This window comes from Rana temporaria, chromosome 5 (genome assembly GCF_905171775.1).
Source record: "Rana temporaria chromosome 5, aRanTem1.1, whole genome shotgun sequence".
Lineage (NCBI taxonomy): Eukaryota > Metazoa > Chordata > Amphibia > Anura > Ranidae > Rana > Rana temporaria.
In genome coordinates this window covers 276899225-276915683 of record NC_053493.1, presented here as the reverse complement: position 1 = coordinate 276915683, position 16459 = coordinate 276899225, and the positions used below count along the sequence as shown (strand labels likewise).

General features: G+C 48.3%; 1 protein-coding gene across 1 annotated transcript in view; it reads left to right on the top strand.

Moving 5' to 3' along the window:
• Nucleotides 1-9635: 9635 nt before the first annotated feature.
• Nucleotides 9636-16459, top strand: part of ZNF407 (zinc finger protein 407) — a 651163-nt gene continuing 644339 nt past the window's right edge. Inside the window, exon 1 of the mRNA XM_040353884.1 lies at nucleotides 9636-9817. The gene's annotated coding sequence lies outside the window, so the exon portion shown is untranslated. The remainder of the gene's footprint in view (nucleotides 9818-16459) is intronic.

Here is a 16459-nt window from a genome sequence, read left to right as displayed (position 1 = left end):
ACGCGGCTATAATGAATTGTCGGCTCCCGGCAATTCTGACAGGATTCATTAATAAAAAATAAAAAAAATGTGTGGGGGTTCCCCCAAATTTAATTACCAGGCCCTTCAGGTCTGGAAGGGATATTAAGGGGAACCCCGCCGTAAAAAAAAAAGAATGACGTGGGGGGTCCCCCCAAGTATCCATACCAGGCCCTTCAGGTCTGGTGTGGATTTTAAGGGGAACCCCTTATCCGAGCACGTTAACCTGGCCGGCCGCAGAAAAGAGGGGGGGACAGAGTGCGGCCCCCCCTCTCCTGAACCGTACCAGGCCACATCCCCTTAATATGGGGAGGATGTCCCCATGTTGATGGGGACAAGGGCCTCATCCCCACAACCCTTGCCCGGTGGTTGTGGGGGTCTGCGGGCGGGGGGCTTATCAGAATCTGGAAGACCCCTTTAACAAAGGGGACCCCCAGATCACGGCCCCCCCCTGTGTGAAATGGTAATGGGGTACATTGTACCTCTACCATTTCACCAAAAGAAAAGTGTCAAAAGTGTTAAAAATGACAGTAGCCGGTTTTTGACAAATCTTTTACTAATATCTTCTTTCCGCGGTTCTTCTTCCTTCATTCGGGTTTCTTCCTCCATCTTCCTCTGCTTCTTTCTTGGGACTTCTTGTCTCATCTTGCCCGACATCTTCTTCTCCTTCCATCGGCCTTCTGAATCAGGAGCAGTGATTTTAATGATGCTTAAATTAAAAAAATAAATTTAAAAATTCCTTTAAATATTGTACCTGCTGGGTGTCTATATTATGCCTGTGAAGTGGCACGTGTTTAGAACTGTCCCTGCACAAAATTAGATTACTATAACAAAAAAGTAATTTAAAACTGCTTGCAGCTTTAATGTAATGTCTGGTCCCTGCAATATGCATGAAAATCATTGCGAAAAATAGCACAGACACAAACAGTACACACACCACGTAGCTTTAGGTGCAAACTACAGAGCACTGGGCCAGTACACACCAAGTAGCTTTAGGTGCAAACTACAGAGCACACGGCCAGTACACACCAAGTAGCTTTAGGTGCAAACTACAGAGCACACGGCCAGTACTCACCAAGTAGCTTTAGGTGCAAACTACAGAGGACACAAGCAATAAACCACGTAAGAATACTGCAGCTAGCACAATCACCTGCCTGCCAGTAAATTAGGAAGAACCGATCTAGCTAAACTATACAGTGTATAAATATATGTACAACACCTGGGATGTATATATATCCTCTACACACTGTAACATTAACTGACTAGCCTGCCTGCTCTATCTACCTGCAAAAAATGACACTCTCTCTGTCCTCTCTTAACCACCGCAACACACTACACAAGGCTGACCTGCAGGCTGCCTTTTATATTATATTCAGTACACCCCCTGAGCCATAATTGGCCAAAGCCACCCTGGCTTTGGCCAATTATGGCTCTCCATTTTTTGCAAGCTGTGATTGGCCAAGCATGCGAGTCATAGTGCATGCTTGGCCAATCATCAGCCAGCGATGCCGCAGTGAATTATGGTCTGTGAAACGTAACTCGAATTTGGCGCGAACGACACGTTTTGTTCGTATTTCGACGAACAATCAAACATACGATGTTCGAGTCGAACATGAGTTCGACTCGAATACGAAGCTCATCACTAGTTGTTAGCTTTAGTTCATGTCTACTTCTCCTGTTTGCCTGTGATCCTGACCTTTTGCCTGTCTCTCGGTTACCCTTGTCTGCCTGTTGCCCTGACCTCGGCTTACCCATCACTACCGCTTGTCCTGCTTGCTGCTTCCCCTCTCTCCCTGCGGAGCGTGACCTATGGGATCCCAGGGGCCGCGACCTGGATCCAGCTGCGGCGAAGGCCATCCTCACCACTAGAGGCTCTGATGAACACAAAGCTGGGTCTTAGACTGCGCGCCCTGGGCGATCTTGGGTTCACGCTTCCTCTCTAATCGCAGCAGTCAGCCATAGGGTTCACTACCCTGTGGTACATCCCTGACCCCAACGGGGTGCACTTGTCACCTGGTCACAGGTGACCTGACACCGGGTCACAACAGGTAAACAGGTAGCAGATGTGGAGGGCTGAGGCGTAGTCACAGATTCAGGCAGAAAGGTCAGGCAACGGGTAAGCAATCAGAAGAGCAAGGTCAAAACACGCCAAGGGTCAAAGGTCGGAGAGATTCGGATGGTCAGGTGAGCCGGGTCGGTAACGGTAACAGGTAGGTAGGCAGGATTCACATGCAGGATACAGACACAGAGCTGCAAATCAGGCAGCACTGTGTTGGTGCAGCTAGACGGTAGGTGATATGGAAGCAGAAACGTGAGAAGAAAAGGGCCCAGCGAGCCTGTCGAGGTTTTAATCGTTTTGCGGATCTTAAATATTCTAGGTTTTTATGGTCAGTATAAATTAATATTGGGTGTGCAGCGCCCTCCAGTAGGTATCTCCATTCTTCCAAGGTGGTTTTAATGGCCAATAATTCTCGGTCACCCACATCATAGTTTCTCTCCGCGGGGGAGAGTTTTCGGGAAAATAATCCTACAGGGTGCATTAAGTCCTTGCTTCCTTGACGTTGGGAGATGACAGCCCCTACTGCGACTTTGGATGCATCCACTTCAAGAAGATAAGGCAGTGCCGGGTCAGGGTGACCAAAAAATAGGGCCGACGTGAAAAGTCCTTTGAGTGTATCGAAGGCCCTTTGGGCCTCAGTGTTCCAGCGGAAGCGTGAATTCTGTTTGGTTAACTGCATAATGGGTGTGATTATTGCAGAAACCCCCTTGATGAATCTTCTATAGAAGTTTGCAAATCCTATAAAACGTTGTACCCCCTTCATATCCAGGGGTACCGGCCAGTCCAGAACAGCAGATACTTTTTGGGGATCCATCTTGATTCCCGTCGGGGAGATCACTAGACCCAGGAATTGAATGGTTTGCTGCTCGAATTCGCATTTCTCCGCTTTTGCATATAGTCCATGTAAGCGGATGTCTATCCAACGACCTGGAGAAAACTAGAATATCATCTAAATAAACAATGACAAAGATGTCCAGAAAGTCTCTGAATACGTCGTTGATAAAGTGCTGAAAGGTAGCGGGAGCATTACATAAACCGAACAGCATCACCAAATAATGACCAAATCGGGTACGAAAAGCTGTTTTCCACTCATCACCATCTCTGATGCGGATCAAATTGTAGGCCCCTCTTAGGTCCAACTTGGTAAAGATGATGGCAGATCTTAATTTCTGGAAGAGTTCAGGTATCAAGGGTAGTGGATAACGGTTCTTGACCGTGATGTTGTTCAGTTCGCGGTAGTCTACACATGGGCGAAGGGTTTGGTCCTTCTTGGTAACAAAAAATATTCCAGCGCCCGCTGGGGAGGTAGATGGGTGAATAAACCCCTTGTTCAAGTTCTCGTCGATGTAGACTTTCAAGGCCTCTTGTTCCTTCTCGGATAGTGGGAAGATGCGCCCAAAAGGAATCTCAGCCCCGGGATGGAGCTCGATCGGGCAGTCATAAGGGCGGTGAGGCGGAAGGGAGTCAGCTTCCTTTTTACTGAATACATAGATGAATTTGTGATAAGGTTCTGGAACAGACTGAAACAGATTGGGGTCAGAGTCCATGCATAACAGGGTAGAGGACGGACAGGGGGGTCTGGATAGGCAGTACTTCTGACAGTAGGAAGACAGAAACGATACTTCTCCAGATATCCAGTTAATCTGGGGATTGTGAGCCTGGAGCCAGGGTATGCCCAGGATCACAGGAAACAGGGGAGAGGAGATAACATCCAGGGTTAATAGTTCCTTATGTTTAGAAGTGATGGTGGCAGGCAGAGGAAGGGTTTCCCGGGTCACTTGTCCCGACTTTATACGGGAGCCATCAGCCAGGAAAACAGAAAGTCTGAGATCTTTTTCTCATAGAGGGATGTTGTGCAGGTCAGCGAAGGTGGCATCGATAAAGCAGCTGCATGCGCCAGAGTCAATAATGGCACTGACTGGAACCATCCTTTCCTGGAGCTGCAACGAGAGAGAAAGAGCAAGGTGGGTTGTGTTGGCTGACAGATTAACAGGAGCTGAGGAATGATACTTACTCATCTTACCGGGCAGTTGCGCACATATAGGTAGATTCAGGTACAATGGCGTTAATTTAGTACGCCACCGTAAATTAGCTAGACTAGTAATGATTCTCAATATACTTACCTGCTAATTTACGGCGGGGTAGCCTAAAACGAGCGGGCGTAAGGGCGCCTAATTCAAATGGGTTGGGGGGGGCGTGTTTCATGGTAATGAGGCCTGACCTCAAGTTTTTGACGTTTTTTGTCACTGCGCATGCGCCGGGCGACTACATTCCCCAGTGTGCACTGTGGCTAAGTACGCCGTACGGACCTATTGATTTTGACGTGGACGTAAACGACGTAAATCCCGATTCGCGGACGACTTACGCAAACAACGTAAAAATTTAGAATTTCGCGGCAGGAACGGCGGCCATACTTAACATTACTATTCCACTAGAGCCTAGCACTAACTTTACGCGGCCTATCTCTTACGTAAACGGCGTAAAAGTACTGCGTCGGCCTGGCGTACGTTCGTGAATCGGTGTATCCCCTCATTTACATAATCTACGCCAGCCGCAATGGAAGCGCCACCTAGCGGCCATCAGAAAAATTGCAATCTAAGATAGGACGGCGCAAGCCGTCGTATCTTTGATAAGTTTAAGCGTATCTCTGTTTGAGCATACGCTTAAACTTAGGTCGGCGTAGATTCTGAGTTAGGTCGGCTTATCTACTGATAAGCCGGCCTAACTCTTTGTGAATCTACCTAATAGTGACCAGCTTCACCGCAATAGGGGCACAGGTTTAATTGGCGGCGGCACGCCCGCTCCTCAGGTGGCAGGGCCAGTCGCATTAAGCCAAGTTGCATCGGTTCGGAGGTGTCCGGAGTGATGCTAGCAGGATTCGGGCAGGCAGGTGGCAGGTAGCGGGACACGGGCATGGGAGCTTTTGTGGTCATCCATACTGGGCGACTTTGTTGAGAGGAACGTTTCGGCCGGTGTTCACGTAGCCTGCGGTCGATCTGGATGGTCTTGGCAATTAAATCTTCCAGGGTGTCGGGAACTCCAACTCGTGCCAGCTCATCTTTCAGGGCCTCAGAGAGACCTAAGCGGAACTGATGTCGCAGGGCTGTGTTGTTCAACTGAGTATCTGCACTCCAGCGATGGAAGTCTGTAACATAGTCCTTGGCCGCTCTGCGACCTTGCTGGAGCGCAAGTAGGGCAGACTCAGCGGTGGCAGCTCGTTGGGGGTCATCGTAAAGCTGAGCCATGGCCCCAAAAAAGGCCAGCAGGGTTTCTGTTTGGACGTTATTCTCCTCCAACAGCCGGTGGGCCCAAGTCTGTGGTTCCCCTTGGAGTAGAGAGACTATGAATCCCACCTTTGTGGCCTCCAAAGAAAATGTCCAAAGTTGCAGGGCAAAATATAGCTGGCAGGCATTACGAAAAGCCCAGGAATTGGTTTGGTCTCCCGCAAATCGATCTGGCATGGGCACTCTTGGTTCGGGCGGTAGCATCACCACTGAAGGGGCAGAGGCAGTTGGTGCAGATCTGTCAGCGGGTGCAGGAGCTGCGTCTCCGGAAGCGGATAGGTTTTGGACTTGATTCTCCAGTCTCATGTAGCCTTCCTGTAAGCTCTTTACCGCTTGTGTGAGGGCTGCCAGGTGTTTGCATCAATCTCCTCAATGGCCGGGAATTCTCCTGCAGGCTCTGTCATGGCTGTCTGATACTGTTATGTAGGAAGGTACCTGGTAATCAGAGCCTAGTTGCAGGAGAAGGCCTCTCTTACAGTCCTGGCTCGCGAGTTGCTGGAATGAGGACAGCAAGCTCAGGAGTGCAGCGAGGTAGGAGTGCCGGAGTAATGGCAGGAGTTGGCACTGGATGCTGATCCCTCTGGAGCGACTGGACTGGAGACTGCTGGAGCGGAAGAAGCGGGTCAGCGACCAGGAGCAGGCGATGCTGGTACAGCGGCAGCTGGTGAAGTAAGCTGGTTAGGAGACAACGGGTAGTAGCGGAGGCAGACAGGCCGTGTCACAAGGGGTAAACAGGTAGCAGATGTGGAGGGCTGAGGCGTAGTTACAGATTCAGGCAGCGAGGTCTGGCAACGGGTAAGCAATCAGAAGAGCAGGGTCAAAGGTCGGAGAGATTCGGATGGTCAGGTGAGCCGGGTTGGTAACGATAACAGGTAGGCAGGATTCATATGCAGGATACAGACACAGAGCTGCAGATCAGACAGCACTGTGTTGGTGCAGCTTGTAGACTTTTAAAGGGAAATTGGTGCTCCCGGCGCGCGCGCAAGTGCGCGCGCCATTGGCGCATGTGCGCGCAACGGCGGCCAGTTACAGGCAGACGCTGCAGCCTAACTTGTGCAGTGGCATGCGTGCACGCCGGGACCGAGAGGCAGGTCCCTGACAGGCAGTAAGGTCCTACAGGCTGTTGTCCTGCCCTAAGGTGGTAAGTCTCTGTTATCTTCTCAAGGTGCTGTCCTGAAAGACGCGTTGGGAAAATTCAAGTTAGACTTTCCGGTAACTTGTTTTCCAGAAGTCTTTCAGGACAGCAACGACCCGCCCTAGTGTTTTAATATGCTATGCTGTTACTAATGTATGTGTTTATGTGTTCCAGCCGGGGACGGAGTTTTCTCTGAGACAACTGAGGTATGCTAGGGAGGTACCTCCCTTTAAAGATCTGGAGGAAGAAGGTGTTTCCTGTGGTTGTGGGTGGAGTCACTATCTCTCAAGGTGCTGTCCTGAAAGACTTCAGGAAAATACGTTACCGGTAAGTCTTAGGGCTCTTTTACACGGGTGGCCCGTTCAGGTCCGCCTGCCAGTTTTTTAGGCGGACCTGAACGGGCGCTCCGTGCTCCTCTATGGAGCCGCGGAGCGGATGTCAGCGGTGACATGCCTGCTGACACGCGACCCGCCAAAGTGTGACGGAGGAAAAACCTACTTTTCCATCCATCTGGCAGATCGGATTGGGTGAACACGGACAGACGGTCTGTGTTCATCCGATCCCCCCATAGGGGAGAGCGGAGAAAAGACAGGGCGGTCCCTGCACTGTGTGCCGGGACCGCCCTGTCATCCACCGGCTCAGCTGGGATCAACGGAGCGAGGTTCACGGGGCGGATCATTACTGATCAGCCCCGTGTGAAAGGGGCCTAACTTGAATTATTCTGCCTATGTGGAGGGGGGGTGCCTTTCCTCCAATCAGCTGTCACACAGTGTATGCCCAAACTCCCCTCCTACAGCTGAATGAGGAAGTTACATTTCTAACACGATGTAAGAATTCTAAAGAATATAACAAGCTAAAGACAGCAGATATACATGTAAAACCTATGTAGGGAGATTTGTTTCACCCCTGTGTATCAGCTGAGGCTGTTTACTTCACTGGGTGTATGTGAGGGTTTATGTCCACCTAAGGTAAAAAAAGACCCTGCTCTCTTTCTCCCTCTTCACTGGATTCAGTGAGAGTAGTGGGAGCCATCGGGTCCTGCTGCTGTCACTCAAATACAGTGAAGCAGGAGCAGGGGCAAGCCCAACTCTGTGTGTGTCAAGAGATTCAGACCCACCCCCCGCATGTTTAAATGGCTTTCACAGGCTGCCCTATCCCACTGGGACACCCGATTGACCAGCTTGCACTTCTGCTGGCTGATCATGGAGGCGGACAGTGACCAGAATGACTCTGTTCACCTCTGATATAGGAAACCAGAAGAGAAGAGCATACATCACTTCTGGTTTCCCCAAATCTAAACTGCGCCATTTTTAAAAATGAAAGGCATTTGATCATACCAAGCTTTTAAGGGCAGAGGAGGGGTCTAATAGACCCCAGGTCTCTCTATAAAGATTACCTGTCACTGCCTATCACAGGGGATATACTGAATATATAAATCAAAAATAAAAGAAAATGAAAGAGTTCCCCCCCGATGCTTGTGCGCAAGGGCGAATTCCCACATCGGTCCCGCAAACAGCTAACGTCCTACACATGTGAGATATCACCACGAACGTCAGTTCATGGATAGTAATTCTAGCACCAGACCGCCTGTGTATAACTAAAGTGGTAACTTGTAAAGGCTTTTCTACCATTGCCTATGGATAGTAAAATTTACAGCATTTGTCGCCGTTGCACGAGCATCTGCAATTTTAGAGTGTGACATATTTGGTATTTATTTACTCTGCGTAACTTCATCTTTTAAATTTTACCAGACAATTGGGTATTATATTGTGTTTCTGTGAATTAACCACTTGCCGCCCGCCCTATTACAAAATGACAGCGGCAAAGTGGTTTCAATATCCTGACCCAACGTCATATGACGTCTTCGGGATATTGAGCCGCTGTGCGCCCCTGGGGGCGAGCATCGCGGCGATCGTTGTTGCAGTGTTTCAGTCTGACACCCCACATCACCGATCTAGGTAAAGAGTCTCTGACGGAGACTCTTTACCACGTGATCAGCCGTGTCCAATCACGATGTAAACAAGAAAAGCCGGTGATCGGCTTTTCCTCACTTGCATCTGTCAGACATGAGTAGAGGAGAGCCGATCGGCTGCTCCTCTGACAGGGGGGTTTGTGCTGATCGATTATCAGCGAAGCCCCCCCAAAGATGCCCACACTAGACCGACAGGTATGCCACCCTAGACCACCAGGGATGCCAACCAGTGCCCACAATGGATGCCAATCAGTGCCCACAATGGGCATCACTGATTGGCAGGCATTATTGTTTGGCACTGATTGGCATCCATCAGTACAATTTATTACAGTACATCCATGCCACCTATCAGTGCCCATCCATGCCACCTATCATGAGTGCCCATCCGTGTCCATCCATGCCGCCTATCAGTGCCGCCTATCAGTGCTGCATATTAGTGCCACCTCATTGGTGCCCATCAGTGCTGCCTTATCAGTGCCCATCAGTGCAGCCCCATCAGTGAAGGAGAAAACTTACTTATTTACAAAGTTTTGTAACTGAAACAAAAAAAAATTCGGTCCTTTTTTATTTTTTTTTGCAAAAAATAAAAATCCCAGAGATGATAAAATACCACCAAAAGAAAGCTCTATTTGTGGGAACAAAATTATAAAAAAAATAGTTTGGGTACAGTGTAGAATGACTGCGCAATTGTCATTCAAAGTGCAACGACGCTGAAAGCGGAAAATTGGTCTGGGCAGGAAGGTGTATAAGTGCCCTGTATTGAAGTGGTTAAAATTCAAAAAGGTTTATTTCTTCCACAAAAAAATAAAATAAAAATGCGTTTTGAAAAACCGCTGCACAAATACAACTGCACATAAAAATTTGTAACACCCACCAATTTATTCTCTGGGGTCTCTACTTTAAAAAAATAAATATGAGATCATTCCTTCTCAGGCTCTATTGTTCTGATAAGCATGCAGAAAAGCACAGCTAATGTGTCTGCTAAGTCCAACACAATACATCAACTTCCATCATGCCTATCAATACAAGCAGGCGGGAGCGTGTGAGCTAACCTACACAGATAAGAACACAACATGTAAGTTTGGAGTTGGAAACGAGGCTTGGCTACTGTAATGTAGAGTTGGAAACGAAGCTTGGCCCTGTTGTCAGAACGAGGCTTGGTTGCTGCCGAGCTGGGAACGAGGCTTGGCATGTGAGAACGAGGTTTGGCTCTTGCTGTCAGAACGAGGCTTGGATTGTGTGAAGGAAGAGGTAGCGAAGTGTATCCAGCATGATATTGAAATAGGTGATGGTCCTGTATATTGTCTTCTTACTTCAGGAACGAACAGGTCAGCAGGAGAACGGGACAGGTACCGTATTTCCCTTATTATTAGAGCAGTGCCTGGATTCTCCCAGTGCAGGGTTCTGTGTGTGGGGGTTCAGGCACTGTGTACAGCATGCTTTTAATGCTTCCTTGCTTATAGGGTGTCTTATTGAATTCTGTGTACAGTTAGTATGGGGCTGAGGAGTTCTATATTGTAAATGAGAAGGTATCATTGGTCCAGTGAAGCTGTAAAAACTTTAGTCCTCCAATCAGGACAGGGAAATGGCAGTAGGTGGTCACACCTGTAGAGGGCAGGCGCGGAGTGGACAGGGTCACTAGGTACAGTGCTGGATATTAAACTTGCCCCCCAGTTCCTGGACAAGGACTGGGTGTTCCAGTGCTCTGGCTGCTCCTTGCAGGCTTCCATTGCCAGTCACAGTGATGGCTCCGGCCCATGAGACCATTGTGTTTACTTATTGCCTCCCCCCCCCCCCCCCCCCCCCCCCAAGATGCTGGGAAAACATCTCCAGTGCCAGTCCAGGTAGTTTGTGACCAAGAGTGCTAACTAGGCCTTCTAGCAGCAACTTACACTGCCACCCCTTTCTTCTTCTGCATTCCCAGTACTACTTGTTGGCCTACACATCTCTGCCAACCTAGGAGGACTACAGGTACCAGCATGCCAGTCTCTGTTTCACCAATACCAGTCTGGGGTGACTACAAATATCTGCCTTTTCTGCCAAGATCAGCTAGGGAGAACCACAAGTACCAGCATACCAGTCATGGCCCCATTCACCTATACCAGCCTGGGAGGGACTACAGGTATCAGCATGGAAGCTTCTACCTTCCCCTGCTTCCCCCACGTGTCACCTCTCTAATAACAGCCTAGGAAGTCTCTGTCCCCTCCACCAATACCAGTCTAAAAGGATTACATGTAATGGCATGCTGGCCTCCGCCCTCCCAACCCCCAGCCTGTCAATTCATCAATACCAGCCTGGGTGAAATACAGGTACCAGAATAACAGGCTGTGCCCTATCCACCTATACCACCTCCAGAGGAATACAGGCACCATCATGCCAGCCTCTTCCCTCCCTACTCCCAGCCTGTCACTTCATCAGTACCAGCCTGGGTGAAATACAGGTACCAGAATAACAGGCTGTGCCCTATCCACCTATACCACCTCCAGAGGAATACAGGCACCATCATGCCAGCCTCTTCCCTCCCTACTCCCAGCCTGTCACTTCATCAGTACCAGCCTGGGTGAAATACAGGTACCAGAATACCAGTCTGTTCCATATCCACCTATACCACTCCCAGAGGAATACAGGCACCATCATGCCAGCCTCTTCCCTCCCTACTCCCAGACTGTCACTTCATCAGTACCAGCCTGGGTGAAATACAGGTACCAGAATAACAGGCTGTGCCCTATCCACCTATACCACTCCCAGAGGAATACAGGCACCATCATGCCAGCCTCTTCCCTCCCTACTCCCAGCCTGTCACTTCATCAGTACCAGCCTGGGTGAAATGCAGGTACCAGAATACCAGTCTGTGTCATATCCACCTATACCACTACCAGAGGAAATCCAGGCACCATCATGTTAGCCTCTGCCCACTTCATCAATACCATCCTGAAGAGATGATGGTTACAATCACCATCATACAAGCCTCTGGCTACTCAATAAATTCCAGCCTATAAGGACTACATGCTCCAGCATACTAGCCTCTGCCTTCTCCTGCCCCCACCCAGCCTGGGGGGAAGTTTCCACTGATTAGGACAGTACCAGCATGCCAGACCCTGTATTTATAGCCTAATTGTAGTAGCCCTTGGAACCCTTTGATAGGTCTATAGAATCGCAAATCCCAGGGCATCCGGAAAACCACAAGCAGCAGATGGCATGCTGAGATTAGTAGTTCCCCAGCAGTTTTATCTTAAATCCTTGCAGTTCTGTGACTTGTGCGTTCCCGAGCTATATCCCTACCTTACCATGAATGCTTGTTCTAGATAGGTCAGTTCTTGTAGCTCAGTCAGCAGGCTGAACCAAAAAACTGACCCAATTCCTCATCTACAGATTTGAGGTGGGTGGGGGAATCCTCCCTACTGTGTTATTGTCAGTGAGGAGTCTTCCCTACTGTTAGAATACAGTGATCAGTGCTGCAGTTTATAATTGGTAGATTGACTTCTGTACAGCCCATACATGGATGGCCAGTCCTTGCTGAACACTCAGAATTTCAATTAATCTATGAACAGCTTAACCACTTCTTGCCCAAAGACATTATATGACGTGCTGGACTTTGGGTGGAGATATCTGAATGATGCATGCAGCTACAGATATCATTTAGATATCTTCTTTTTTTTTTTTTCCAGCAGGCGATTCCCTGAAAAGTAAAAGCCATCATAGCGGCTGTTTTCTTTTACAGGCTTTACATAGCTTCCCGGAGGGAGAATGAATCCACCAGTGGCGATTTACCATAGAGACGACTGTGGACCAGATGGTCTCTATGACCCTTGGAGGCCAGCAGATGTAAACACTGCCGTTTGTTTGCTGAAAAGCCTGAGATAGATTTTTTTTTTAATTTTTGGTCTCAGGCTTTCCAGCATAGGGGAGAAATCTGGAAACAGATCGACCCCTGATCTCTCCACAAAGAGGATCGATCATGTCCTATTCCTATTACAAGGGATGTCTACATTCCTTGCAATAGGAATAAAAGTGAATAAAAGCAACTAACCAATACGTAGGTGCAGCAATATCGGTGCCACCTCATTGGTGCTGCCTTATCAGTTCCCTTCAGTGAAGGAGAATATTTACTTATTCACAATATTTTATAACAGAAACAAAATACATTTTCAGTCTTTTTTTATTTGTTTAGCAAAAAGTAAAAATCGCTGAGGTCATCAAATGCCACCAAAAAAAAGCTCTATTTGTGGGAACAAAATTTAAAAAATCCTGTTTTTTAGTACAGTGTAGCATGACCGCGCAATTGTCATTAAGACAGCAACAGCACAGAAAGCTGAAAATTGGCTTGGGCTGCAAGGGGGTGTAAGTGCCTGGTATTGAAGTGGTTAATCACGGTAGGCCTCACTGCTCTAAAAGCTCCAACAACCTCTACTGTGGGCCCACCGGGTGCCAGTCACAGGAGCCTGCCCTCACTCTGTTCAAATCCAATGCATGCTTGCAACGCGTCAGCAGGAGGGTCGGTTCCTAGGCTGGGATCTGCGGCTGTATTTTCTTTTGCTTATATAAACCAGCTCTAGTGTTAACTAGTATTATAAATCCTTATTTCTGATAATAGGAAAACTCTCCAAAACGTTTTTTGTGAACATAAATCATGGCTTATGCAGTTTAAGAACGGCTGTTTCTATAATATCTACTTTCCCTTAGCACTGGGTGCATTTACCAAGTGACCCTTTTATCTACCTCCTATCCTACAGAAAGTTCACTTTCTGGAGAATGTTACACCCATATTTGGGGTGTAACATGTTCCAGACCTTCCCCTTGTACCCCCCCCCCATGTTGCAGTGAGCAGGGGATCCTCTCTCCACACGTGCTGTTACCTGCTTCACCCACACAGCTGCATCATTCATTCACAGCAATCTGTGAATGAATGAACTACGTGTGCCATCTGCCACCGCAGCAGATGGCTTTTTGTTCTCAATGGGGATGCAGCTTCATTGATTCCTCCTGGACTTCAGTAACTGTCTGCCCAGACGGGAGAGTCTGCAGGAGCATGACAATGCACCTGTGATCACGGGTGTAATGCTCTACAGGCTGCTAAGAAAAAAAAATACATGCACAATTTTTTAACAAATTATACGAAAGTCTCCAAAATGTCCTCAAATATAATCTGATGAGTACCAAAATAACTTTCTCTTATCGTCCATGGACGGACACAGCTCCTTAAATCTTGACAAGTGGGTAATGTTCCCTGTTTACAGGAGAGGACTAGGCAGAAACATGTTAAATAGTTAAATACATGTTACATTAACAGAGTTGAACAGCCCCGCCTAGGGGGCGGTCCCTCCAGACATAACCCTCCTCACTGTAGCATGCAGCCTCAGTTTCGTTTTGCCTAGCAAGGAGAAGGACGTATGGCTCCCTTTGGGCCCAGTGCCCTGAGGAGAAATGTTATTTTACTTTTTCTTGAAGAATCTTCTTTCAACTGTCGGCTGAGAGACAGGCTGGATAATATAGATGTAAAAGGGGGGAAAAACCTGCGCTAATCTGGAAATATAAATATAAAGTGAGCAGCTACATAAACAATGTGACAAAAATTGGATAGAAATAGTGAAGAAATGTGTAGCGCTAGTAACAAACACTTATAGAAAAACACATAAGTGGAAACCATGAACCAATGTAATTGGATCACAGTGGCCTGTGAATAAGTGTCCATAAAAATAAACACGAAACAAAAGTCCATCAATAGGAGGTATATGGCCACATCATCGTCATGGAAAGGACATTCTGCACGGTACAACAGGAGTAGATGGAATAGAGTATTCCATCTACTCCTGTTGTACCGTGCAGAATGTCCTTTCCATGACGATGATGTGGCCATATACCTCCTATTGATGGACTTTTGTTTCGTGTTTATTTTTATGGACACTTATTCACAGGCCACTGTGATCTAATTACATTGGTTCATGGTTTCTACTGGATAATATAGATCCTTGTAGTCTACACAGTCCGACCAGCAAGCGTGGACACACCTTTGCAAAGAGGCTTGGTCTGCCACGCCATACTCCATGACTCTTGGGGGGACCGGTGAGCTTTGCTCTGAGGTTCACATATGACTGGGCTGTGGTGTTGTCTCACTCACAGTGGACCGGGCCGACAGCTACTTCCATTGCGGTTGTAGTTCTGTCAGGAATACGTCATTGAGTCCTTTCTTGGACGGGTAAGTACAGTCCCTCCTGCTTCGGTGGGTTGGTACGGCTGGGCATTCCTGGGGTTCGGGGGGCCTATTCTCCTCCCTTCCCTGCTCCTTTTCCCTTGTTGCATTGCTAACATTGCTGCTGTCAGGGGGCCTTCCTGAGGGGACTGTGTTATCTGGCCTGTGTTTTTTCTTTTTTGTATTGGGCTTTCCTGTGAGGAAAAAGCCCTGTGATGAGCACAGATGTTTATGATTATACTTCAGCGAGTAGTTAGACGCTGACCGATTAGTGACACCTGTAAAGGTTTTGCTTTTTATGCTGTATCTGTGTCTTATCCTTAAATAAAAATGCCCTAGGAGGCTTTTCCTGTTTAAACACAGGTCCCTGCAATGCCGCACAGTTACCTCACGGTTCTTTTCCTCATACGCTGTGTGCTGAGAGCGGAGGGCAGTCTCCTCCCGAGGTGAGTCCCCTGGTTACTCCTGGTCAGCGCAGCAAGTGGGTGAGAGGCCCTGAATAGGGCTCTAGGAGCTATTTGTTTATTTGTATGGACAGGTGTGCATATTATAATACACACTATGTAAATATTGGAGTCAGTATCTGGGTCCTTCCCCACATGCTAGTGGTGGCAGCAGGTTAGCACCTGGGATTCCCACAGAGGGCCATATTCTCAAACAAGTTACGCCGGTGTATCTACTGATACACCGGCGTAAATCGAATTTCCCGCCGGCGTATCATTATTTTGTATTCACAAAACAAGATACGCCGGATTTAGGCTAGGATTCGACTAGTGTAAGTCACTTACACTGTCGGATCCTAAATGTAATTCGCCGCTAGGTGGCGTTTACGTTCAGGTCTCATTTGTTTATGCAAATGAGCCTGATACACCGATTCCCGAACAAAATCGCGTTGCGTAACCGTCGCTAACGTCGTTTGCGTAAGCGTAAGGTTACCCCTGCTATATGAGGGGTAACCTTACGCCAGTCCCACGTATGGCGTCGGGTCCGCGTCGTCTTTTTCCGTCGGGTACGTCGTTTTACTAAGTCGTTCTTGAATACGACTTTACGTCAATGACGCACACGTCGGCGTCATTGACGTTTTCCGCCGAGAACTGGAGCATGCGCACGGGGCTATTTTTAGCCCGGCGCATGCGCAGTTCAATCGAAACGGGGGCGCGCTTAATTTAAATATAAGTCGCCCCCTTTGAAATACGCGGGGATACGCCGGGCCTAAATACCTTTGTGAACGTCGGTGGTAGCTGCGCTCTATCCGGGGGATGTCCTGACGTCCTCGGACATCAGGGACGCATACATGCATGTCCCGTTTTGCGCATGTCACAGTGTTTTTTTCTGTGCTTCGTGATGAGAGAGGGTCTCTGTCAGCCTGTGACCCTCCCTTTTGATCTGGCGTCAGCGCCATGGGTTTTCAGCTAGGAGCTCGCACTTATCCTAACTTTGTTGGGACAGCGAGGCTTTGCCTCATGGCTACTTGGACGACTTACTTCTGAGAGCAGCTTCTGTCTCCTACCTAGTGGATGGGTTATTCCCATTCAGACCCTCTGAAGATTCGGGTGGGTGTTAAACGTTTAGGCCAGAAGGTGTAGCTCAGTGGCAGCAAGCCTACCCTCCATGTGTGCGACCCAGGGTTTAAATCCTGGTCATGCTAGGTTCCGACTCAGCGTTGGAGTATCTAGTGTTGACCCAGACTCCTCGGTGGCAAAGGTCCTTCTTCCCCTGGAGAAATTGCAGACTCTTCAGTCTGCGGTGAAGGTATTGGCATCACGCAATCAGTCTTCTCTCCGGGCGCCTGCTGGTTCGG